Source organism: Gorilla gorilla, chromosome Y (assembly GCF_029281585.2).
Source record: "Gorilla gorilla gorilla isolate KB3781 chromosome Y, NHGRI_mGorGor1-v2.1_pri, whole genome shotgun sequence".
Taxonomy (NCBI): domain Eukaryota; kingdom Metazoa; phylum Chordata; class Mammalia; order Primates; family Hominidae; genus Gorilla; species Gorilla gorilla.
The window spans coordinates 25,113,469-25,140,594 of NC_073248.2; the positions used below are offsets into that span (position 1 = coordinate 25,113,469).

Here is a 27,126-nt window from a genome sequence, read left to right on the forward strand (position 1 = left end):
AATGTACATCTAAAAAGTATTTTCCCATTTTTCCAGGAAAAAAAATCTGACTATAAATTCTAGAGTAGTCAAGTTTCTTATTTTAATTATAATTAAAGTCTTGGTCATCTCATTTATTAACTCTCTAATTTACATATGTAAATCAAGAAACGTTTTCAGAAAACCATTACAATTTATAAAAGTAAGGTGCCATTATTGAGAAACTATATTTCTCCAGGAGTGGATGTGTCCCTTCTCCCACACACTAATGACACAGTAATATACACTCTTTGAATTTTATTAGTAAGTAATACACTGCTGCAAACACTAATTCTCTTCTCCATGTCCGTGTTGATTTTGTGTATACATGTGAGTTGGTTAGAATGCACCTGCCTTATCTCTAACACTCAACAGCAAGATGAGCTAGACTTGGGCTTTGGTGAAGGTTGAGAATGCCTTTGTGCATCAAGTGATCTGACATATCCTCAGTTGCAAGAATGTTTTGAATCCCTTCCTCGAAGGCTGCTGCCTCATTTGTGGCATCTTTTGCACTTTTGACAAAATAAGGATAGTCACCGTTCTGACTGCATAAGCTTCACTTCTATAAACACATGCCCTTTGCTTATGCCAGTCTTGGAATCCATAATCACAAAAGGAAAACTCTTGGTTTCTTCTACATCTGCATAATATATGAACTCTTTCTTCCAGTTACTCAAGTTCTGGAAGCGCTGTGAATCGCTGATACTAAAAGTAAGCAGGCAACTGTCAGAATCTCTGTAAAATGGCGTCCTCAGGCATTGCGATCTCTCCTGACCTGCTGTGCCACAAATCTGCATGGTAAAAAAAAGTCCATCCCTTTCAAATCTTATTTAAAATTCTCACATCTATTGCATGGAACAGCTGAGTATCAAACTTATTAGTTATATATCTGTTCATAAGTGAACTCCTCCCAATCCCACCATCTCCAAAGAGAATTACTTTAAAAAGTGATGAATTTCCTGCCACTGTTCATCTCAAGAGCTTCAAGAGCCCTAGAAAATAAAAAAGGTACCATAACATTACTTTTTACCTACCTATTCTTCTATATGAGTCTATGCATATCAGCATTTAGCTGAAATAAAACACATAACCCAAGGGAATGTGTAATAATAAGACTGTTGTTTACTGAGCATGTAGCCATGAGCGGGCTACTATACTACCATGATTCTCTAAAACAACTAAAAAGGGCTCACTCTTCCCCTTTCTCAGGTCACAGTTGACTGTGAAGCTGGCACTTTAGCCTAAATGTCACACCAAAGCTCTTGTAATGAACAGTGAATCTATGATAAGCCCCTCTCTGCTCATAGTCAGCTCCACTACAGTTTGGTTAAAGACGGATAAAAGATTAAAGTTTGTATGTTTCTGATAGAGCAAGATTTATACTTTAGGGAGTATATTTATGACAAATGTAACAGAAGTTAGTGTTGAGTGAGCAGAAAACTTCATAGTTATGACTGGGCCAAAAAGAAGAGCCAGGTTTAAGCTGTGCATGTTGCTTCACGCCTGTAATCCCAGCACTTTGGGAGGCTGAGATGGGCGAATTATGAGGTCAGGAGTTCATGACCAGCCTGAAGAACATACTGAAACCCCATTTGTACTAAATATACAAAAATTAGCCAGGTGTGGTGGTGTGCATCTGTAAACCCAGATACTCAGGATGCTAAGGCAGGAGAATCCCTTCAACCTGGGAGGAGGAGATTGCAATGAGTTGAGATTGTACAGCTTGGGAGAGAGAGTGACTCCATCTCAAACAAACAAACAAACTAGGTTTAGTCTTTTTACATAGTCCCATATTTCTTGGAGACTTTGTTATTCCTTTTTATTCCTTTTTCTCTAAACTTTTCTTCATGCTTTCTTTCATTAAGTTGATCTTCAATCTCTGTGCTGTGCTTTTCAGCTCCATCATGTTATTTATGTTTTTATCTAAACTGGTTATTCCAGTTAGCAATTCCCTGATCTTTTTTTGATGTTCTTAGCTTCCTGGCATTGGGTTAGAACACTCTCCTTTATCTCGGCAGAGTGTGTCAGTACCCACCTTCTGAAGACAACTTCTGTCAATTCCTCAAACTCATTCTCTATTCAGTTTTGTTTTCTTGCTGGCAAGGAGTTGTGATCTTTTGGAGGAGAAGGGGCATTCTTGTTTTTGGTATTTTCTGCCTTTTTGTGCTTTTTTTTTTTTTTGTCTTTGTGCATTGATACACCTTTGGTCTTTCACGTTGGTGACCTTTGAATAGGGTTTTTTTTTTCTTTTTTTGGGAAATTCTTTTAGTAGATGGTGATACTATGCCTTTCTCTTATTAGTTTTCCTTCTAACAGTCAGGCTCCAGGCTCCTCTGCTGCAGGTGTGATGGACTTTGCTGCAGGTCCACTTCTGACCGTTTTTGTCTGTGTATCACTACCAGAGGATGCAGAAGAGCAAAGATTGTTGCCTGTTCCTTCCTCTGAAAGCTTCATTCCAGAGGGTCACCCGCCAGGTGACAGCCAGATCACTCCTGTATGAGGTGTCTGTCGATCCCTGGAGGGAGGAGTGTCCCAATCAAGAGGCATGGGATTTATGGACCCACTTGAGGAGGCAGTCTGTTGGAGATCTGCAGCTTTCTTCAGAGCCAGCAGGCAGGAAGGTTTAAGTCTGCTGAAGCTGCGCCTATAGCCACTCCTTCCACCAGGTGCTCTGTTTCAGGGAGATTGAAGTTTTATCTATAAGCCCCTAACTGGAGCTGCTGCCATTCTTTCAGAGATGCCCTGACCAGAAAGGAGGAATCTAAGGAGGCAGTCTGGCTACCGCCACTTTGCTGAGCTGCGGTGACTTCCCAGTGTCTTTGTTTACACTGTGAAGGGAAAACCACCTACTAAGCCTCAGTATTGGTGGGCGCCCCTCTCCCCACCAATTTCAAGCATCCCAGGTCGACTTCAGACTACTGCACTAGCAGTGAGAATTTCAAGGCAGTGGATTTTAGCTTGCTGGGCTCCATGGGGGTGACATCCACTGAGCTAGATAACTTGGCATCCTGGCTTCTCCTCCCTGTCAAGGGAGTGAACGGTTCTGTCTTTCTGGCATTTCAGGTACCACTGGGGCATGAAAAAATAAATAAATAAATAAAAACTCTTCAAACTAGCTCAGTGCGTTCCCAAACCAATTTTTAAATTTTTAATCAAAATGTACATTTTTAAATCTTTTTACAGTTGTTAACTTTTTAGTGTTTTTATACGCTTTGCATGAAAATTTATGGTTACCACTTTCAATTACATTTTATAATGTAACTTTTAGCAATTTTTAACTTTAACGTAAAACATGTTTTGTTTGTTTTTCTCGTAAATGGCAGTAACACTAAACCTTTCCCATGGGTACAAGTGAATGATATATTGGTACATTCACATACTTAACGATGAGCATTTCTGGGAAGCTGGATTTGCTATAAAGTTATTTTGAAAAATGTGTGTTTTGTTCCAGATGTCCCCAGACAAGATAGAGAACTGGAATCATCTTTCTGAAAGAGGACAGTTACACTGAGAAAGCACTACATGTCCCCAAGGTTTCCTATAGCTTATTCCCATTAGTCCTTGGAGGAACTGGACAGCAGGCCAGACTTTCTCCAGTACCAAGAGAAAGCCAGGAAAAGGTAGATCTTACCAGATGGCTGAATTAGTGTTGTCTGTTGGATGTTCTAGTTGGAATTGGCAAAGGGGCTCCAAGACTGGAGCCACATGAGGAACACAGAGTAAGAGAATGAGAGAGAGAGAGAGAGAGAGAGAGGAGAGAGAGAGAGAGAGGAAAGAGGGAGCCAGTTTTAGGAAGTTAAATACCTATTGCTGATGGTTAGAGGTGGATTCCTGAGACTTGAGGGTTTTATAGACCTGGCCTGAGCCTTGCAGTTTCCTTCAGGTCAGTTGTCCTTCTCATACAAATTGCTTGAAGAGTCAAATGAGAGAAAAGATGGGGCAGGTGGCCAGAGACTCTCAGGATCCAGGAATTAACTTAGGATAAGCTGCCATTGCCCACAGCTTCCTGGGATCCAAGGGTTCCTCCGCCCCCAACACCAGCCCTGGGTTTCAGCACCAAATGTAAAAATTAAAGCAAGAGGAGAGAAACCTGAAGGGTGGCTTGATTGTCAACAGGACAGGTTTATTTTGAATCAGCCCGAGAGGGGTGGCTGGCCAGGTTAAGTCAGAGCCACACTGTGTTAACAGACTAAGAGATTTTCAAGATTCATTCTCGGAGAGTTTATCAGAGGCTTGGACTGCCTCTGTGTCCCTTTGTTTTGGTTATCTGACAGAGAGAGCTGTGTGTCTGTTTTCACACATCTTTCTGGAGTTGCAGGCATATCCCCCATGTCTGCTTCTAGTTTCCCTAACTTAGTGCACCTGAAGGGAAAGGAATGTGCTTATTATTTGTAGTTAGAAGACAAGTGATTTCCTTGAAATGCCTAAGGCTAAAAAGAGAGCTGGAAATTAAAGTGGTGATGTTTGTTCAAGATGAAGGTGCTCCTGCTCTATCACTTTCTAGTCAGGAAATTGCACAGCTATTAATTTTGTTTTGTGTTTTAGAGTAATTATATACTTAGAAGTAAATTCTGTTGTCTGTAAATTCAAATCAGCAAATTTATATGACTCTATTTGATGTATTTGCCTTGGACAAATGCATACTTACATACATTATAACACCTGTGAGTTTAAAAAATTATTTTATGGTAATGAGTAGTGATTTCTCGGCCCTCTGAAAAACAAGATTAAATTATTTTGTGTATTGAACATGCAGAGATATTTAGGAAATCCCCGAGGTTTATTTTTTAACAAATTTACTTTTCCAATGGTTAAATTTAAAGGTATTTTAGTAAAAACGCTGTAACATAAAATTAAAATTAGTGATAATATAAATAACTAAATGGCTTAAATTATTCCATTGAAGTTGCAGAAGTGTTATTGTTGTTATATTAATTACAGCAGAATACAAAGTCTAGAATAAAATTTACCAAAGCTCTTTATTTTCTCTCTCAAATAGGAATTGTATTTAATAATTTTCTTTGTGAGTTGTTTGCTGTTTATAGAACAGGACTCTTTATTCAAATAGAAGCTGTTTTGTAATCTTGATTCTATTACACCAATGAATACTTATTTTTCAAAGAAATATAACAACTTGAACAAGAGTTATCAATTACTAAGAGGAGTATTTAATCTCCTGAGAAGAAAAGATTCAGAACATAGGTATTGTATTTACAGAAATATGTTTAATTGTTTGTAACTTATGACAGTTTAGATATTTTCATAATTTTGTAACAATGAAGTTTTTATTTTTAAATATTAAATGAGAAGCACATTTTAATCAAGTTATAACATGTAAAGTGTCCTAAAGTACAAGCAATGTTCCATATACATATATACATATGCATATAAATATATATAAATGCATTGCAAATCTGTGTAACTTTAATGTATTTCATGTATTCTCAGGTTATTTATGCACTTGTTTCATTTTTCTGGTAATCTTTAAGATTAGATATTGTGCCTGATTGATGTTATCTTTCTCTTTTTTTTTTTCTTTTTTTGAGATGGAGTCTACCTCTGTGGCCATGCTGGAGTGCAGGGACAAGATCTCGGCTCACTGCAACCTCCCCTTCCTGTGTTCAAGTGATTCCTCAGCCTCAGCCTCCCTAAAAGCTGGGACTAGAGGCACACCACCATGCCTGGTTTTTTTAATATATATATATGATATATAATATATAAATATATATTAAATATATAGATATATATTTATAAATATATATAATATACAATATTATATATTTTTTATATATACATGTGTGTGTGTATATATATACATATATGTATATATACACATACATATATATGTATATATATATGCGCCAAGATGGTCTCGCTCTCCTGACCTTGTGATCTGCACATCTTGTCTTCCTAAAGTGCTGTGATTACAGACTTAAATCACCGTGCCCAGCCGATGTTATCTCTTAATGTTGCTTTTTGAATACTACTGGCTTCCAGGTCACATGCCACACTATCTAAATCAGAATTTCTAGAACTTAGAAAAGGAATCCATATCCTTAAGGGATCTCAATTGGATGTTTTGCTTGTCAGGTTTAAAAACGACTTCTATGAGAAATTTAGCATGTATGTATGTTTTTGTTAAAATACAGTAAAATAAATTCAGTTATACTGTAAATAAATAATTCACTTAATTTTTTGTTGATGTTAGAATAAATTAAGAAATGTGATTTTCAGTAAATCTCTCTTAAGGTAGCTTGATTTTTCTCACATCAACCTATTGCACAGTAGTACTAAAGGCATGGATAGATTGTTGAAAATGTACAACAAAAATATTTGTATTGTTTTCAGTGTTAGGGCAACATTTCAAAATTACTAATTTATGGATATAGTTAAAATTTAATTACTAGTTAACATCTCAGTGATATTGATAAATATTAGGTAAGCATTTCATTTTATGTAACTTGTTAAAATCACAAATATTTTCCTATCAAAACTAAATTCTATGGTCACACATTCCTGTAATGAAAGTCTTATTTGTATTATTAATATTTACCTTCAACATGAAATAAATTTTACCCTTTACTCTCCTTGCTCTGACCATCTCTGTGCGTTCTTTTTTCTCATCCTTGCTTGACTATATCTGAGATACTGGGATACTTTTAGTAGAGTAGGAACATATATTATACAAACATAAATACAATATTTATTTTAAATGTGAAAGTATCAAACTTAAGAACTCAAAAAATATTTTGTTTTGCACAATTTAACTTGAGCTTTCAGTTGCTCATACACAACACATGATTGGTTTATAATATAACCTAAGTGTAATTTTAGTTGACAAGGTTCATTAGAGCGTTATACATCTTAAGGAATTTAGGCAGTGTGTTTTTGGTTTTAGAAATTTTTGAACTTGAGAAAACTGAGTCAACACAGTTGCATCACATTGTGTACCATTCCCTGTGAGGCCCCCAGAGTACCCAAGAATCAAACATACTAATGTTTCTATGAAGAGAAGTGAATATTCCCTTTAAGGGTGAAGGGTACATGAATGAAGACTTAATAGCTTCCCTCAATTATGTCTTTATTACATCAGAAATTGAATTACATACCAACCTTATTTTTAAAAGCCTTGCTTAATTGAGCTTTTTGAATTTCAGATCAAGTGTTTTGAATCTGTCTTAATTATGATTTTGAAAACACAGTACTGAATAAACAGCCCCGGTGGGAAACAAAGCATCATAATAAACAAGAAAATACAAAGTGCTCTGCTGCCTATTGTAGGGAGTATGCGACTTAGATTTGGAGAGTAAAAAGCATCTTGCAGTAGAAAAGGGTTGTTTCATTAAGTTTTCTTTTTTAAAGTTGCTAGTGGGTACTGACTTAGCATTCACATAGCTTGGCTTTTTAGCAATTATGTGAGATATTCCGTGTGACTTGATAAACCATTAGAGGATCACAAAAGGCATAAATTAGTAACATCTCACTGGCTATAGCATAGAAAGTTTCACAATAGACCACAGTAAGGAAATATTCAAAATTATCTGTAGAAAAAGATTGTGGGTGCTCTATATTAGAAAAACTGGCAATGTAGAACACATCTGTGGACTGATTTATGAGCTCTTCATGAGTTAGAATAGGCAGGTGTAGGTAATTGGATATTTGAGGAAGTGGAGCAGGAAAGGGATGTTAACACCTACGTCCCCAGTGTGACTTGATAAGCTGAGGGAATAGTAATGCAATTTACTGACAGAAAAAAAGGAACCTGTTTGAGGGGATTGTGATTTAGAAGCGTATGGGACACTGAATAAAAAATCGTAATGGGGAGTTGGATACATATGTCCAGAATTTGGAATCATCTAAAAGGATACATGTGTTACTACAGATGTAATAATCAAAAGAAGTCATAGAAAGGAATGTCATTTAATGGAAACTTTTTTTTACAAAAGGTAATGTTTATCATGGTAGATAACATTAAGTTATCCAAAAGCAATCCGTAGCCTCTAAGCAGCTAGTTTAATTAGTATGTAAGAAGGAGAATTTTTTTTTTTTTTTTTGAGGGAGTCTCGCTCTGTCACCCAGGCTGCAGTGCAGGAGTGCAGTCTTGGCTCGCTGAAATCTCCACCTCCTGGGTTCAAGCAATTCTCTGTGTCAGACTTCTGAGTAGCTAGGATTACAAGTGCAAGCCACCACGCCTGGCTAATTTTTGTATTTTTAGAAGAGATGGGGTTTCACCATCTTGGCCAGACTGGTTTTGAGAAAAATCAATGTTAAAAACTATGGTTACGCAAAGGCAGGTCTTTAGTCTTCTTCTAGAATTCTTAGTTGTGTCATCTGCAGTAAAATAAGACTAAGAATTGCACCAGAATTAGTTGCCCAAATCTTCCAGGAGATTAAAAGTTTTATTGGATAGGATTTTAGAAACAAATCATATTATATATCTGGAAACTCTATACAGAAGTGCCCACACACACACACAAACACACACAATTTTCTCTCACTTATTATAGACGTTATAATAAGCATACTGAAGACCTGATAATAAACTGAAGTTATTATAAAGCTGTAGAACACAATGATTAAAGCCAAATGATAATCTTAAATTTTAAACAACTGAAAATATTAGAATTTAACAATTAACATTTTCTAATTGTTCTTTGGTCCACCATCATAGATTTCAAGATTAATTAATGTTGTAAAATGACACTAAGAGTTCCTATCAATGGGGTTTAATTTATACCATTTTAAAAATAGTTTGTTGTCATATGTTGTTTACCATGTAACTTCTTGTATTTGCTCTAAAGTAAGACTAAATCACATTTTAATCTCATCTGATCCAAGGAAGTAATTAGAGTAAAGGTATACATGTTGGGTTAATGTGGAGAATAGTGGATGTGGATTAATGTGGGTTTTTTGTATGAATTTAGTATTCTCCTTATTAAGATTAGCTTGAAATGTTTTGTCTAACGAATATTTAGTCTATTCAATAGGTGGTATTCAACAGAAATATATCCACATCTGCTGTGTACCAAGCACTGTTCAAGGCAGCAGATAATAATATAGGCAAAGATAATATTAATGCAAATTGTACATGAAAATATTTGATATTATTGATAATGTGGCAAATGACATGATTTTCACTTTATTATAATTTTTAAGAGAATAAGACAATGAAATATGTACTGTAAGTGTTACAAGAAGCCCATCCTTATTATTCTTTACCTGAAATAATTAGATTACACAAATTAACTTTTTCAAAAGAAGTTTATATTATAAATGCTCCTATGGCAAAAACAAAAACTTGGCCTCTGACTTGGAATGTAATATTAATATATTAAGTAAGATGCATGGTAGAGAGAAAAAAAAATTGTATTTATCTTTCATGGTAATGACAGAAAAGATAGAAGTCTTTATATTTGGAATTTTTAATATTGACACCTAAGAATAGTAAACAGTTGGCAGTGTCAATATGTTGCAATTTAGCCAGTCCTGAAAGAAAATGACTGATCATTAGCAAATCAGGCAAATTTTATTGTTGCCATTGTAAATTGCTTTAGCCATCATGTGTGTGTTCTTACACTATTAGAATTGAAATCAAGTTTGTACTGCCAATTTATATCTCTCTTTTATAATCATGGGATTCTTGCTTTACATTCTAAAATGTTGTCTCTGAAAAATGAATGAACACCAAGTAAGTTGTTCTTCTTTCTTAAAAAATGCAGTCTTAAAAGGCTACTCATCTTTAATAAAAATAATGAGGAGAGTTGGACATGGTGGTGCATTTCTGTAATCCCAAGTAGTTGGACGGCTAAGGCAGGAGTACTCCTTGAACCCTAGAGTGAGAGGCCTCATTGAGCTATGAGCTGTCATCAAGCCACTGTAGTCCAGCCTGGGCCACAGAGCATAATCCTGAGTATAGAGTAAAAAATAGAACTATGAAAAGTAATGTTGCATTACTGTTTTTAATTCACTTCTAGTAACACATGGATAGTATATTTAGCCAAAACATTTTAAATTAGTAACAGGCCAAGAGATCAGATTTTAGTCAGATTGCTAGCTAGCTCCTCAACTGACTAAATATGTAATATTTGGCAAAGTGTTTCTCCTAACAGTAATTGATTTTTTTATTTGTTAAATGGATTTACTAATGCTACCCTCTTAGGGAACTAACTCTGATATTAACTAGATTACCTCAAAAACTTGTTCTGGATGGCACATATTAGGCAATAAAATATTAGCTACTACTAGATATTACAAATTCTTTTCATCTGCTTATTTTTAAAGCTCATAGTGCACATAATAAAATTCCAGAAGACCAAGAATGGTTATTAGATACAATAGAATGCTCTAAGAGTCATCAAAAATAAGCATATGAGTGCATAAAATGTATCGTAGTTTTATTTAGCAGTTATTTCATTGTTTACCATAGTGTTTTTCTTACAATTTTGTAGAAGCCTGTGTCAGAATTAAGAACTTTTATAGAATAGAATAATCATAGATGATTGAAATTAACATTTTAAGCTGATACTGACAATTATTCTAAATTCTATTAAAGTTATAGTAGTATTTTTTTTTCAAGCGATAATGGAAGTCTTAAAAAGAAAATGGATACTTACCTGCCAGGGGAGATACCATGATCACAAAGGTGGCTTTCCCAGGGCAAGGTTGATCTATTGCATTCCAGATGTACTGACCCCTGCAATTTACCCAAACTCAACTGCATGATTTATGGAAATGAAGGACTGTGTTTGCACTTTCATGTGGAAAAAAAAAAAAAGAAAATGACTCGTTTAGTGGATATAGAAACTTGAAAGACGACCATATACTGGAAACAATTCAGTATGCCTACAAAAGTTGGTCTCCTCCAGTACAGAACAATAAAACATCAAATGGTTATTTCTTAGACAGATCAAAGAGTGCTAGGACGACACTTGCAAATGCTTGCAAACTTGTCTAGACGACGGGGCAGGGGGGAAGCCCTCAAAGGGCAGCAGATAAATCTGGGAAAAAGAGAAGTCATCATTTTTAAATGTGTAAGCAAATGTTTATGTATTAATATTGCAATTAAAAATATTTATTTTATTAAATGGTTAGCATTGGTTTGTTTGGTCTTAAAAAGTAAGTTTTGTTTTGGAAATGACTTGTGTGAAATGGTCTAGAAATTATGTAACTAAAATGATTCAGATTTTTTCCCTGAATTATAAACCATTTGCAGGAATTGTAAAGATGTTAAAGATGCCATTTTTTTTGCATTTCTTAAAAGTTTATTCTAAATGAAGAAAATTAAATATAAAGTATAAAGTTACTTTTATAATCAAATTGTCAATCTTTTTAAATATTTAGAATTTGAAGCCGGATGAGCAAGATTCCTTAGATGAGCGTAAGTCCTCTCCAACAGAAGATGCTCCGTTATATCCTCATCCAACAGGATTTATGTATCAACAGGTAAAAATACATAAATAAATAAATACATACATAAACTTTTTTTCTTTTTTCAAACTCTTTTTGATCTTTACTTATATGGTCTTCAATTTTTATTTTCTTACATAATTTGTACCATACCCGCTGTGACTGCAAATTAAGAAACAAATTATCTAGGACAGCTTTTGCAAGACGATCAGAAGAATGCTTTAAGTGGGGTCATGTTTTATTTTACACTTGTGATACTTTCTTTGTAATTAGGTGCTACCTTGTCCTAGTTCATAAAAATGTGTGATATTTCAATAAAAGCATAATTTATTCAGTCTTTCTCAAAATCCAGAGACAGTAAAAATTGACAATTTTATGGGCTTTAATACAAAGTTTACTAAAAAACAAATACTGGCCAAAATATAAATGAATATCATTTATGGGCACTTCTAAGTTAAAACAAATATTTTTGTTAAAATATTCTGGGAAGATTAGCCACAACGTGAGTAAGGCAGTTTTCTTTTTTCTTTTCTTTTCTTTCATTTTCCTTTCTTTTCTTTCATTTTCCTTTCTTCTCTTTCTTTCTTTCTTTCCTTCTTTCTTTCTTTCTTTCCTTCTTTCCTTTCTTTTCTTCCCTTCTTCCTTCCTTTCTTTTTTTTTGATGGAGTTTTACTCTTGTTGCCTGGGCTGCAGTGCAATGGTTGTGATCTTGGCTCACTACAGCTTCCACCCTACGAGTTCAAGCGATTCTCCTGCCTCAGCCTCTCAAGTAGCTGGGATTAGAGGCATGCGCCACCACACCTGGCTAATTTTGTATTTTTGGTAGATTAATTGTTTCACCTTGTTAGCCAGGGTGGTCTGAATCTCCTGACCTCGCGATCCACCTGCCTCGGCCTCTCAAAGTGCTGGGATTATTGTGAGCCATGGTGCCTGGCCCGGTTAATCATTTAAAAGGTTTTCTTGTGCTATAATGTTTAGCATGACTTCTCACCAAGTTCATGTAGCCAAAGGTTGGAATTACCTAAATTACAGCAGTTGCCCAGAGTAACAGCTGTATTGCTTGATAATCGTATGTTGTATAAGCAGAAAAAATAAAAAACAGGGGAAAAATGTAAAAAAAAAAGCAGATTTTAATTCTACACATTCTTCACCTTTAATGTTTGATAGGTTAATTTCTTGCTGAGATAAAGATATCACCATATTTTTAATATAAATTCTTAAATATTAAAACCGATATACATACTTTTCGTATGTCACAATGTTTGGAGCATAGTTGATTGTATTTTTTGTGCTGGGGGCACTTTTGTGGTAGCATTTACTAAGGGATGCTTCTAAAACTTGGCTTCATCTAATTCCAGTGAAGTGCGTATTATCAAAATCCACCGTACTTTGAAGTACCATTGCGCCAAGATTTCTGACTGCTTTCCTAGCCAGTCACAATTTTCCTTGAAACAGTAAGTCTCCTAGTTTATTTCTATATTATTTTAAAGCTTTTGTCATTAGATGTAGGGTTTACTGAAGATATAAGAGCCTTCTGATTATAAATAATTCATATAATTTTTTATTTGATGAAATATCTCTGTGCCCATTGTTGGTAACAGTAGGATATGAAATGTGTTGCATAGCCTGAGGATCAGCAATTCATTTGTTTGAACCGGATACAATATACTATGTTTTTATCTTTTTATAGTATTTAAGCATTAGCATCAAACACTATGAATGCAAATGCAGTCTACATTAGTCAAGACTTATAAATACACTATCAGGGCTACTGATATTGGTATATTGTAATCCAACTATGTTATGGGCCTTCCTATTTGGCCTATTGTTATCTGCAGTCTATGTTTCTCTTCTGGCCTAGACTTAGATTTTGGAATTTCTGTTCCTTACAAAGTACAAGAGAAATATGTGTAGATTAATCCCATTTCTGCATTACTGCTGCACCTCTATAAGGTTGCCACCTCAAGGGAATACATCGTGATGTCCTGGTTCTAATGACCTCCCAATCAACCTGGAGAGGACTCTTCAAATGGGAATCAACATGTCCTTATTTAATGTACCCCTTAAATTTTTACTATTAAGCAGATGCCAGGATGTGACTCAGCCCATTGAAAGTCCATGTGTCACATACTGGCATCTGTTTGAAAGTTCAGTTTTCTATTGTTCATGTGGCCAGGATATTGATTACTATTTACCACTCACGAATTCAAACAATTGCCTTTATAAAACAATGGTTTAACAGCATACAGTTCAATCATTGAGCTAATTTTCTCATTCCATCTTCAATTGGTCTTTTCATTTCTGGTCTCTATGACAGTCTGCCAACAGGATATTGTTCATCCACCTTGAAACTGCCATTCATCAACCAAGCAGGTTGTTGTTGTCAATAGGGAGCTCTTCAAAGGATATGCCCATGTGACAGTGGGCTCCAGTAATTTCTGAGGTGGTTCCAAACTACATGCTAGAAAATACGAGACTGCCTGCTCTTGAACAGGTTGAGCACCTCCTTGCACTTCCCTGGTAATATTTTCCTCTATAAAACCATTTTTATGTTATTTGGAAGTCTTCTGAGCACTTCTTAATTAGGCTGCTTCGTTAATTTGCCCAACAGGTTATAGGTGTTGCAAGTTTTATACTTATTTATGGTCTTCAGTCAAAGAAGCAGTCTCAACACCAAGGCAAGAAAAGCTAGTAATTATCTTTCCAATGGCACATATTGTTTCATGGCATCTGGAGTGCCCTGGACCACAATTTCCAGCTAATGCTGAAGAGGGATATGTATGGCTTTTCTGCCATGTCCTCAGTCTGCCCAAGAACATGTTGCAAACACTTCTAAAATCAGAATTTGGATCACAAAAGCCCAATGTGTACAGAGAAAGAGCTTTTTACAATTCAGAAATGGCCACATTTAGTGAAATTTCTCATTTAAACAGACCACCATTTATTGTTTTTTGGACTGATGCATTATAATTTTACATATTTACAAATTAGAACTATTATTTTGATACATGAACACAATGAGTAATGATCAAATTTTCAAATGGCATACTGGCAATTGGTATGTTAGTCATTTCAGATATATATGATATATTTGTTTCAAGAACTTTCCAAATCTGAACTTCTAGATATTATGAAATCTGTAACAAATTATTCATACCTATAACCACCCTCCTACACAATCAAACTTTAGAACCTATTCCTTCTAACTGTATTTTTTACCCATTAGCTAACTCACTTGTTTGCTCAATGTCTTTCAGAGCCTATAATAATCTGTCATTCTATTCTCCAACTCCATGAGATCAACTTTGTTATTTCTCACATATGAATAAAAAACAAGCAATCCTTGTCCTTTATATTTCCTGGATAATTTCACTTAATATAATGTCCCTTAAATGAAGTACTTTGTCTGAGTAGTGTTTAGTTAATGTATTGAGGTTTTTATAAAACTAAAATAATCACTCACCTAAAATTTACCTTAACCATTGCCAAAATTCTTTGGGTACATAGGATTGTAGTTTGAAAACAGCTAAATGAATGAAGATGCCTTGAAGATGTCTTAGGACACTAATATTGTACTCTTTTCTATCTCCTGTGTTACTTAACTCTGGTTTGTCTTCAAATTAATAAAAATATTCTTGTAAATTATCTGGAGGATCAACATTAAAGACCAAAAAAATCAGTAATGCACTCATTTAACTTTAATAATATAAAGAAAGAAGTTGAAACAAATACAAAAAGTTACTGAATAAAATTATATACTTTTTTATACTCCTAATTTTCAAAGCACTTAAATTACTTTTTATTTTTTATTATTATTGATTATTTCAAACGTGGACTATTATAACTGGGTTTGCAGAAAAGTTACCATAAAAGAGTAGTAAAATAATAACCTACACTGGAGGTAATATAATATGGTAAAATTTGGTCAAGTAGGCAGGAGTAAGACAAAATGAGTCCTCTGCCATGAGTAACTTAGGGGGAATAAGTAACTTTGGGGGAATAAGTCACTTAGTCTTTGTAGGATTCTGTAGCTTCTTTTGAGAGTAATGCATTTTCCAAATTATATAAGATTATTTACATGATGAAATCAGCATTATTAACACTCAATAAATACACCTATTAACCATAGTTTTGTAAGGATGGGGAGCATAGATAGAAGCTCCAAATGTCAAAACATGACTGTAGCCATAGAGCAAAATACAGTTGGTTTCCAAGTATCTGAGACGTTTCTGTATGGTTTTCATTGTGTCTTAGGTTTGTGGTGAAGAAATAAACAATCCCCAGTTCCTGCCCTGGAGAAGCTCATTGCATAGAAAAAGGAACAAGGCAGATAGACATGCCACAGTACAAGAATGAGACAACATAAAGCACAAGAAACCAAGTGCAAAGGTAAGATACCTAATTTGAAATTTTATGTTCCGTCTGTTTCATTTGCTTCTTGCTGTTGTGATTAACCATCTCTACATGTGTTAAATTCAACACCCTAGGGGTAACACGTGCTATAGTAGCAGAAGTTACATTCCAATTTTTCTTCCAATAGTGGCTGTTAACCAAGTATTGGTGAATATCCCATATGAAGATTCTGCTAAAAGTAAAGGTACCCCAACTGCGATGCTTGGATGATATAATTTTCTGAGTCTAGAAAAGAGAAAGAATGTGTGTGTTTTGTAAATTCTACAAATGATTAAGTGTGAGACACTGGTAACTGAAAGACAATCTATTTCGTCCCACTGAGAGGAAAAATAAAGAAATTGTAGGAAAACCATTTACTACAGTAAAACTATTCTGATTTTTAAATTTAGTTGCTATCAACATCTACATAAAAACTAAAATAATAATAATAATAAAGATCTTGAGTATAAACATTACCAAAATTTAGGTATTCTATGTTTACTTATTTGGAGTTATATCCTTTTTTTATTATACTTCAAGTTTTAGGGTACATGTGCACAATGTGCAGGTTTGTTACATACGCGTATATGTGCCATGTTGGTGTGCTGCACCCAGTAACTCATCATTTAACACTAGGTATATCTCCAAATGCTATCCCTCCCCCCTCCCCCCACCCCACAATAGGCCCCAGTGTGTGATGTTCCCCTTCCTGTGTCCATGTGTTCCCATTGTTCAATTCCCACCTATGAGTGACAATATGCGGTGTTTGGATTTTTGTTCTTGCGATAGTTTGCTGACAGTGATGGTTTCCAATTTCATCCATGTCCCTACAAAGGACATGAACTCATCATTTTTTATGGCTGCATAGTATTTCATGGTGTATATGTGCCACATTTTCTTAATCCAGTCTATCATTGTTGGACATTTGGGTTGGTTCCAAGTCTTTGCTATTGTGAATAGTGCCTCAATAAACATTCGTGTGCATGTGTCTTCATAGCAGCATGATTTGTAATCCTTTGGGTATATACCCAGTAATGGGTTTGCTGTCAAACGGTATTTCTAGTTGTAGATCCCTGAGGAATCGCCACACTGACTTCCACAATGGTTGAACTAGTTTACAGTCCCACCAACAGTGTAAAATTGTTCCTAGTTCTCCACATTCTCTCCAGCACCTGTTGTTTCCTGACTTTTTAATGATTGTCATTCTAACTGGTGTGAGATGGTATCTCATTGTGGTTTTGATTTGCATTTCTCTGATGGCCAGTGATAATGAGCATTTTTTCCTGTGTCTTTTGGCTGCAAAAATGTGTTCTTCTGAGAAGTGTCTATTCATATCCTTCGCCCACTTTTTGACGGAGTTGTTTATTTTTTTCTTGTAAAATTGTTGGAGTTCATTGTAGATTCTGGATATTAGCCCTCTGTCAGATGAGTAGATTGCAAAAATTTTCTCCCATTCTGTAGGGTGCCTGTTCACTCTGTTGGTAGTTTATTTTGCTATGCAGAAGCTCTTTAGCTTAATTAGATCCCATTTGTCAATTTCGGAGTTATATCCTAAATAGGTGATCACCACTATAACCAAACTTTTTTACTGCTTTATGTTAAATGAATACTTTTCATAGGCAGTGTGATGATATTTCTTAACTAATATGTTTTACAAATTCACATAGCAGAATTTGAAGAACAAATTCACTTCTTTAGTGGAAAAGTCTCTCATTTGAGAAAAATATATTAGAGAATTTTAAAAATAAGCACAGCTTGTGATACACAGATAATATATCAGCACAGTTTCTTGGAGATTGTAGCCATATTATGAAAATGTACTTTCCACATAATTCTTTTAAAGTACAATAATTTCAGAGAGAAAAACAGTAGCTGCTGTCAGAATCTTCAAACAAATAATAGTAATTAATAATTAGAATTTACCTCACTGTTCTGCTTCTCATCTTCAAAAAATGATTATCTACATTTTTACCTATGGATTCAAAGGCAAGAATACTGTTTCTGGTGGGGGAAAAATACATACATATATATATATATATGGCTGCTGGATCACAGAATTCATTTGATAAGTAGCACTGGCATTTTTGAGTCCCATGAATCTTTCCGGTAGGTGAGATCTAACAGGGAGAAGGTATTCCCACTCAAAAAGTGCTTCAGAATCTGAGATAAGAAGAAAAAATAATGCTTGTACTATGAAAATAATAAGTGTGCCCACTCTTCTTTCCATCAAGTGACAAATTAATATTGACAACAACTCATTTATCAACGCAGCCATTTTGAAAGAGTACTTTAAATTTTCATACTAACAACAAATCGAGTGACCATTACAGATTTTTAACTTCAGACCCCTTAGGTACATAGTTTAATGCCATTACATCTGTTTGTTTGTTTTTTTTAAAGTGTTTGTTTAAAAAAGTGTTTTGAATATATATATAAACTATGTCAATTCAATTGCTAAATAAATTAACATTCAAGGTGTTTTTAAGAAGGAAACTCTTCTCTCTACATAGATCTCACAAGACAAAGATCTGACTTTTTAAGCAGTGAGTTTAGTTAGAAACTCCTACCATGCAGAGAAAAACATAAACAAATATAATTTCACATTTAACAGTTAAAGATATACAGAATGCTGTTGTTAATTGTATTATTAATACTCGGTTTTCTCTTGAAATAAACGAAATTTTGTTATCATTTGCTAATTTACTTATATTACCTCTCAGCCTGAGTTTCTGCTCTGTGTAAGACTTGAACATTGATACTTACTCTGTTGGACTTACGTGGACATTTAGAAGTAATAACATTCGCTCAAAAACCTCTCTTAGAATTTAACTAAAATAACATTAAGCAAATTCAAGGTTTAGGTTATAATAATATTTTTAATGCATACATTTTAAATATAAACTTTTTGTACCATTAAATTTGGCTGCTGGTTACACTGAGGTTTCAGTACTTTTTAATGTATGATTCAATAAAACCCACTTTGGTTACCAACACCAAGTATAGGGGAGCACTTAAGAAATACATATATATTTTTAAATTTAATATTATCTGACATAAATGGTTTTAAATATCTACATGATGGCTATAAAATGTCAAACTAGTAGATGAAAAACAAACAAAGAAACAAAAACTATGAGTTAATTTTTTTTCTAAATGAAAAAATAGACTTTCAAAGTAAACTATTATTAATGAAGAAAAACAGCTTTATAATGTAAAAATTCACTAGTTGTTGTTTCCTCTCTGTAATATATTGCATTCAAACAGTCTACTATCTTTTTGAGGTTCTTTACACAGCCAATAGCTGGTGCTACAAGTAGATCAAAACCAGGATTGATGGTAATGGGAGAGCTACAGACTGGAAGAGATGGCTCTTCTGGCAGTTTTTTTTTGTTGTTTTGTTTTTGTTTTTTTTTTTTTTTTTGAGACGGAGTCTGGCTCTGTCGCCCAGGCTGAAGTGCAGTGGCGCAATCTCAGCTCACTGCAAGCTCCGCCTCCCGGATTCACGCCATTCTCCTGCCTCAGCCTCCCAAGTAGCTGGGACTACAGGCGCCCGCCACCACGCCCGGCTAATTTTTTGTATTTTTAGTAGAGACGGGGTTTCACCATGTTAGCCAGGATGGTCTCGATCTCCTGACCTCGTGATCCGCCCGCCTCGGCCTCCCAAAGTGCTGGGATTACAGGCGTGAGCCACCGCGCCCGGCCTTCTGGCAGTTTTTTACTTCTTGTATATTACAGTTAAACTTTTGATGCAGGGAAGATAACATCAATTAATTCCTAGTAAGTTAGAAAAAGAAATCACATATTAGTAGAAAACTTATGTTATGAAAAATACATCTTTTGAAGAAAATAGTTATATGTTTATTTTACATAGTTAAACATCTAATTGTATATTGAAAGAATTTTGAATTTTGTTCCAAAGAAAAATCATTTTAAAAAACCCAAGAACAATCAATAAATGTAATTCACTTCCAAAATTAGATTTCTGAAGAAATTTCTAAAACCTGAGAACTTTACCCAAAAGAAAAATAACATTCTAAATTAACCTACTTTTTAAATTACATATTAATGGAAATAAATTTATTTTCAATAAAAAGAAAATGCACTAAATTTACATTATTTTTCTTGAATTATGAAGCATATAAAGAAACACATCAAAAATACGATATAAAAATAAGTTTTTGCAAGATGGATGTTTTCTCAATTAGAAATTCAATCAAAGGCCAGGCATGGTAACTCACATCGGTAGTTTCAGCACTTTTGGAAGCTAAGACAGGCAGCATGCTTGAAGCCAGGAGCTTGAGACAAGCTTGGACAATATGGTGAAACCCCATCAGGTGTGGTGGTGCTCACCTGTAATTTCAGCTAATCAAGAAGCCGAGGCAGAATAACCGCTTGAAACTGGGAAGCAGGTGGTTACAGTGTGCCAAGATTGCACTGCTGTACTCCAGCCAAAGAGACAATGTGAGATTCCTTTATAAAAATAAAAGAAAATAAATTCAATCAATTAAGAATTGAGATATACTACTTATTTACTTTTCAATGCAGTTTGTGGCAACTCTGAATTGTAATTACAAAAATGTCTTAAATAAAGTGTGACACACATTTGAAAGTTATTATAACCTCACCTCTACAAAAAAGAAAGCTCTTTATTTTTATTTAGTGTATTCAATTTTGTTTTATATTAAGTTCCAGGGTATATATGCAGGACATACTAGTTTATTTCTTAGGTAAACTTGTTCCATGATTGTTCACTGCATCTACCAACCCATCACCTACGTATTCAGCCCCACATAAATTAGCTATTTCTCCTGAAGCTCTTTTTTTACCCCTGCCCCCTGGCAGTCCAAGCTGAATGCTGTTCCTCTGTTTCTGTGTCTTCAATGTTCAGTGTGAACACTTAATGATTGTGAACATGTAGTGCTTGTGTTTTTTATTTCTGTGTTAGTTTGCTGAGGATGATAGCTCCTAGCTTCATCCATCTCCCTTCAGAGAACATAATATCCTTCCTTTTAATGGCTGCATATTATTTCATGATATATGTGCCACGCTTTCTTTATCCAGTCTGTTATGGATGGGCATTTGAGTGAATTCAATGTCTTTGCTCCAGTGATTAGTGCTGTAATAAACATACACATGCATGTATTCTTAAAATAGAATGACTGATTTTGAAGGGGAACTATATACCCAGTAATGAAATTGCTGAGTCCAGTGGTATTTCTGGTTCTAAATATCTGATGAATTACTACACATTTTTCCACAATGTCTGTACTGATTTACACTTCAAACAGCAAGGTAAATCATTCCTATGACTGCACTAACTTACTACCATCTGTTCTTTCTGGGCTTTTTGGCAATCTCTGTTTTGACTGGCCTCAGATGATATCTCGTTTTGATTCTGGTTTGCATTTCCCTAATAATTAGTAACGTTGACCTTTTTGAGATGAACGGCTTCTGAAATGAAAGACCCATAACTCTTATCTTACCCCAAAGTTTCCTCTTTGTATCTGCTAATCAGCACACATTTCACCTGTGTTTTAACACTACCCTGCAAAAGAAAAAGTATTATAGGCTCAACTTGTTAGATAGAGAGAAATGACAGGATATTACAACAGCAGAAAGTTTGAGAAAAATGAGATCTCATATAAAATTTCTGCAAGTTTTTTTTTGAGGTGGAGTTTCTCTTTTGTCATACAAGCTGGAGTGCAATGGTGCAATCTTGGCTCACTGCAACCTCTGCCTCCTGGGTTCAAGCAATTCTCCTGCTTCAGCCTCCCAAGTAGCTGAGATTACAGGTGCCGCCACCATGCCCAACTAATTTTTTTTATTATTGTCACACCAAATCTAGAGCTAAGCCTATGAAAAGATAATTAGGTATCAGAAAAATGAAAGTCAAACCACAATGAGATACAAATTTATATTGAATAGAATGGTCTGTAATCAGAAAGAAATGGCAGATGTTGGTGAATATATGGAAAATTTGGGAACCTCATCCAATTGCTAGTGGGAACATGAAGTGAGGTTGATTTTTAGAAAACAGTCCAGTAGTTTCTCAAATAATTGGACATACATTCAGCATATTTCCCCCAAATTAAGGTATATTTACACCAATTTTTATAAGAATGTTTATAGTAGTAAAGGTTTCCATCAATTTCTGATGTGGAGGTGGTCCTAGGACGATGCTACCCTTGCAGTGGATTTGCATCATGCCTTCACTTACCATATATCTGATATAATTGATGCAAATCCATATATTCTACAATGAAACCCCAAGATAAACAATTTGGACAAAATACTGAAACTTTTTTGCCTCGGTATGCTTGGCTTAATAATTGGACAAAATAGCAAGACTGTTGCAGAAATCTCAAGCTTAGGGAACCCCAGCATTTTAAAGAAAGGAAACTCTGCCTCAGAAGGTGGCATTGTCTTTTTCTTTCATGGGGGTTTGTTATACATAGCCCCTTGAAGATAATCTACGACAGAAGGCTGCGTGTCACAAAGAGCCTCGTATTGCATGAGTCCATTCATGTGAAGTGCCTGTAATAGGCAAATCTATAGTGACAGAAAATGGCTTATTGGATACCAAGTGCTCTAGGAAATGGGGAAGCTGGGATTGAATGGTAATGGGTGCAGAGTTTTTTGTGTGTGTATGATGGATATCTTCTGTATTTAAAAAGTGGTGATGTTTGTACACCTTTGTGAATACCCAGAATGTCACAGAGTGTGTACTTTAACATGGCTAATGTGATACTGTGTTATTTATCTCTCAATTAAAAAACTGTTGAAACCTCAGTCAAAGTTTTGAGCACTACAAGCCTTAGCAGGAATGTATATGCAAGTTAAACACACAGACAAAAGTATTTAATGGGTCACAGTCACATAAAGTGGCAGGGAAGTGAACAACTGGTAAACAATGAGCTAAACTCAAAATTGGAATTGAATATGGAAGAATGCTTTCTCCAGTCTACACAGCAAAAACTGGAGGAAATGCCATGAAGTTGGATGATGCTTTACTTAAAAATAATGCCTATAAATATGTCCCTAAATGTTAAACCATTTTTTATAAGAAAGCGAAACTCATAATCTAGAAAGAATTTGGCAGTACCAGCATTAAATTATAAATTGTTCAGCATACACCTGAATAATTTAATTTGCCTTTTAATTCTTGTTATAGAAGCAGATGGAATTGTCTAGTTTGATAATAAAGCCACCAGGATAAATAATTGAGACAAATTACTTCACCTTTTATTGCTTCAGTCTCCACAGTTTAGTAAGAAGACTGAATAATAAGTCTGTTACAGAAATTATGTTTGTGAATCTTTTAGAATAAAGATCACGCCAGACGTGGTTACTCACACCTGTAATCGAAACAATTCCTGGGGGCCAAGGCAGGTGGACCACCTGAGGTCAGGAGTTTGAGATCAGCCTTGCCAACATGGCAAAACCCCGTCTGTACTAAAAATGTCAAAAAACAAGGAACAGAAAAACAAACAAAAAAAAAACCTGCCAGTTGGGCTGGCGGGCACCTGTGATCCCAGCTACTCAGGAGGCTCATGCAGGAGAATAGCTCGAACCTGAAAGGCAGAGATTGCAGTGAACTGAGATCCTGTTGCTCCAGTTTGAGGAACAGAGCAAGATTTAATCACACTCCACCGTCGTGCCAAAAATAAATAAATAAATACATATAAATAAATAAAAAGCATCAAATTGACTGTGAATATATCAGTTATTGTTTAGGCCAGTTCACCTGACAAAAGACAAAAATCCGTGTACTGATGGAACTTACATTTTGGTTTTAGGGGAAAGTAGTGACAACAACCAGTGATGTTATTTTTAAGTAAGAAGGATAAGGACGGTGGGTTCATTCATAAGCAGGTGAGTGGTATAAGCTCAAAGGAGATTTGAGCAAACATCTTGAAACAACAAGTAGAGCAAAACCTCTGAAGTCTTAGTATATCCTGAGCCTCAGAACAAGAAAGAGGATGGTAGAAGAAGATATGCAAAAGATAATAAGAAGGAAATAATACATGGTTGTTTGTTGCACTATAAAGACCACAGTTTTAGTTTAGGAAAAACAGAAGCTGGGATTGAGTGCTAATAGATAGAGTTACTTCTTAAGGTAAAGCCAACATTCTATATTTAAATAATAGTGATGGTTGCCTAGCATTGGGAATATCCTGAAAATCACTGAATGTGTGCCTTACAATGGTTAATTTTGTAGTATCTGAGATATAACTCACACTGTTGTAATAGTGGTAATAGTGTAATAGTTGTAATAGTGGAAGGAAGGAGATCACTAAAGAGGCTGAGCTAATCAGATGAGAAATGTGGATGACCTGTATCTGGGTGACAGCAAGAGAAACAGGGAAAATGATTAGATTCTGGACCTGTTTTAAAAGGAAAACATGCAGAATTTAAGGATTAATAGAAATGATCAGATAAAAAGAAAAGCATTGAGGATGACCTTACAGTTTTAGGCCTTTGCAACAGGATGTAATTACTATCAGGTGAAACGGGAAACACGGAGTAAGTTGTTTGGAAGGAGCATCAGAATTCAGTGTGTAGCCTTGAGATCAGATTGCCTGTTAAACATGAGCAAGTGCAATAGAGTCATATATGATTTGGGCTTTGGTAAGAGACTGGCTGGAGATAACAATTTGGGACTCATAGCACAATTTAGAAATCCAACGTACAGGAAGAGATAACTAGGAGATTGAGAGTAAATTCATCAGAGATAGTTCAAGGAAGAGGGAGACTAACAAATAACTGTTATATTTGGCCAGGCCTGGTGGCTCACACCTCCAATGGCAGCACTTTGGGAGCCTGACACAGGCAGATGGCTTGATCCCAGGAAATCAAGACCATTCTGGGATACAGGGAGAGGCTCTGTTTCTACCAAAATTAGCTAGTCTGGGTGGCCTGTAGTCACAGTCACATGGGAGGGTGGGGTGGAAATATTGCTTGACCCCGGGAGGTTGAGGCTGCAGTGAGTTACTGATCACAACACTGCACTCCAGCCTGGGCAACAGAGACAGACCATGTCTCAATAAACAAACTAAAAACAAGGACAAGAATTTTTTTTAAATAAAACTATTATATTTGGCAAAAAGGAAGTTGATTTTTTTAAATATAGTACATTTGGTAGACTCTTGGGGATGAAAGCCTGACTGGTAAAGGTAAGTGGTATTTTCAAATGACATCATATTATCAATGGTAAAAATATTCACCTGAAATTGAAGGAAATATTTTAAATTTAGCAATTAGGGTGTCACTGATGACCTTTGACAAAGGACTGTGACTTCACTGTTGTGGGATAAAACCTGAGACAGAATAAGAACTGACGGAAAGGAAATAGCTAATAGAAATTCTCTGTGGCAACTAAAATTAGAGAAAAAGATCAGTACCAAAAGAGACAGTTTTTTTATTGTGGATCGTAAAACATGGAATTTTTTATAAATGTGTGACAAGGAAATTAGGACAGTGAAGAAGTGAATGAAGTAAATTATGTGAAAGAGGAAAAGATTAATCACATTGATGGGTTGGGTCCAAGAGGATGTATCTTAAAATGTGATAAAGGTTTTGTCTTTGAATAGGTTAAGTGTATATATTTAAAGGTGTGATTTAGATCAGAGTAACAAACAACAGAAGTTGAGGAATTTAATACTCTGCAGCATAAAACTTAACAAATTGGAGGAAAGGATATTTACGGTAAGTTATGAAAATAAAAGTAATGCAAAGAAAGTTCAGCAAATGAACATGTTATCAAATAAAAATAAAATAGGTAACTTCTTGATTCTTCCCTCTCACTTTTTAAACTACTACTTCTATTTTTCCCATTGATATATTTTAATAAATGACCAACATCTTGTGGGGAAATATTGTGTTTTCTCGCTAGTAATTTGCATTAGACTCCTACACATTTCATGCTTTCTTATTATACTAACAGCATTTTTAGTCAGAAAAATCTTCCTGTCTAAATTCTGTTCCAATATTTACTTGATTTAAAAGTACTGTTGCTTTTATATTCCTTTGTGTTCATTTTTGTTTAATATTGCTTCCCACACATAATGACTAACTGACCTTCACAATATATCAGTAATTTCTGGGGCAGTTTGTCTAGAAAGAAACTAACATGAGGTATTTTACCCCCACCCCTGCAACAAAATAGAGTTTAGATCTATAACCATGCAAAATCTGGATTTCTGTCTATTTAAATTGAAACGTTACTTGATTTATGACTTCATAGCATTAAATCAAGCCAAGAAACAGTGTTTTAAATGCAAAATGACCAGCATCTAACAATAAGTGGAACTTAAAGGACTCATTATTTTGTATTCCTTTCTCAATCAGAAAAAACTGCTAAATCGTTTTCTTAATGTCATCATTGTTAGACCTGGCTTAGACTTGTGCCATTTTGTTTTAGTTGATGTCAGCAGCAGACATTGGCTGAAGGGCACAAAAAGAAAACTTATGAGAAATATACACCTTTTTTCATACACTTGAAGACAGCACTGTCTTATTGGTGTTAAGTGGTAGTTAATGCCTCATAGAAGTTTTATTGTCTACTTCCTTAAAACAATATTTGCTGAAGAAATAATATGTCAACTTATTTGCCATATTGACTAAATTATGTCAAATGCTCTAATTGACTAAATTATGTCAAGTGATGGTTCAATATTTCCTAAACCAGACATAGATTTTTTTATTGTGATTAGTGATCCAAACTTACCTTTTTATATTTTCCATGAATAGTGAATTATACAGAATCTTGTTTTCTTCAGTTTGGATTTGATACCAAACTATACTGGATTCACTGACAAGAAGAGTTTGAATTAGCGGCATGCTGAGAATGGACACGGTATTTGAAGAGACTGACAAAGAAAGTACAGGAGAAGTTTTATCTTTGGAAGAAGAAATGGTCCTTGGGCACAGACCTCATATGAGCTTTCCTTTCAGCATTCTCTGCTTAACTGTTTCCTGCTGTGGTGAGGCCACCTATGCTTTGTATATGTTTGAAATTAATTGAAAAGCTAGTGACAGATTCTGATGTCATTTGCCATGAGCTTTATTACTGTGGAGGTAACTTTAGGTCAAATTAGCCTAATGTTTTGCAAAACAGACTTGAGGAGAAATAAAGCTGCATTACTTTTTTTGGTGCATTCTTCCTTTAGGCCCTGCAGTGTGGTAAGTGACACAAATATCTCTCATTCTCTGTTTCCAACAAGTAAATAGAATATAAATCATTCGCTAACAAGATTAAGGATGTAATAATCATTGTTCTTCTAACTGAAACGTGTCCGTGTTTAGTTTTAT

At 35.0% G+C, this 27,126-nt stretch overlaps 2 pseudogenes; one reads left to right on the forward strand and one right to left on the reverse strand.

Annotated features, from left to right (window-relative positions):
* Positions 1–386: 386 nt before the first annotated feature.
* On the reverse strand, positions 387–26,655 carry LOC129530324 (ras-related protein Rab-9A-like; annotated as a pseudogene).
* Positions 10,624–10,778, forward strand: LOC129530442 (uncharacterized; annotated as a pseudogene).
* Positions 26,656–27,126: the final 471 nt, after the last annotated feature.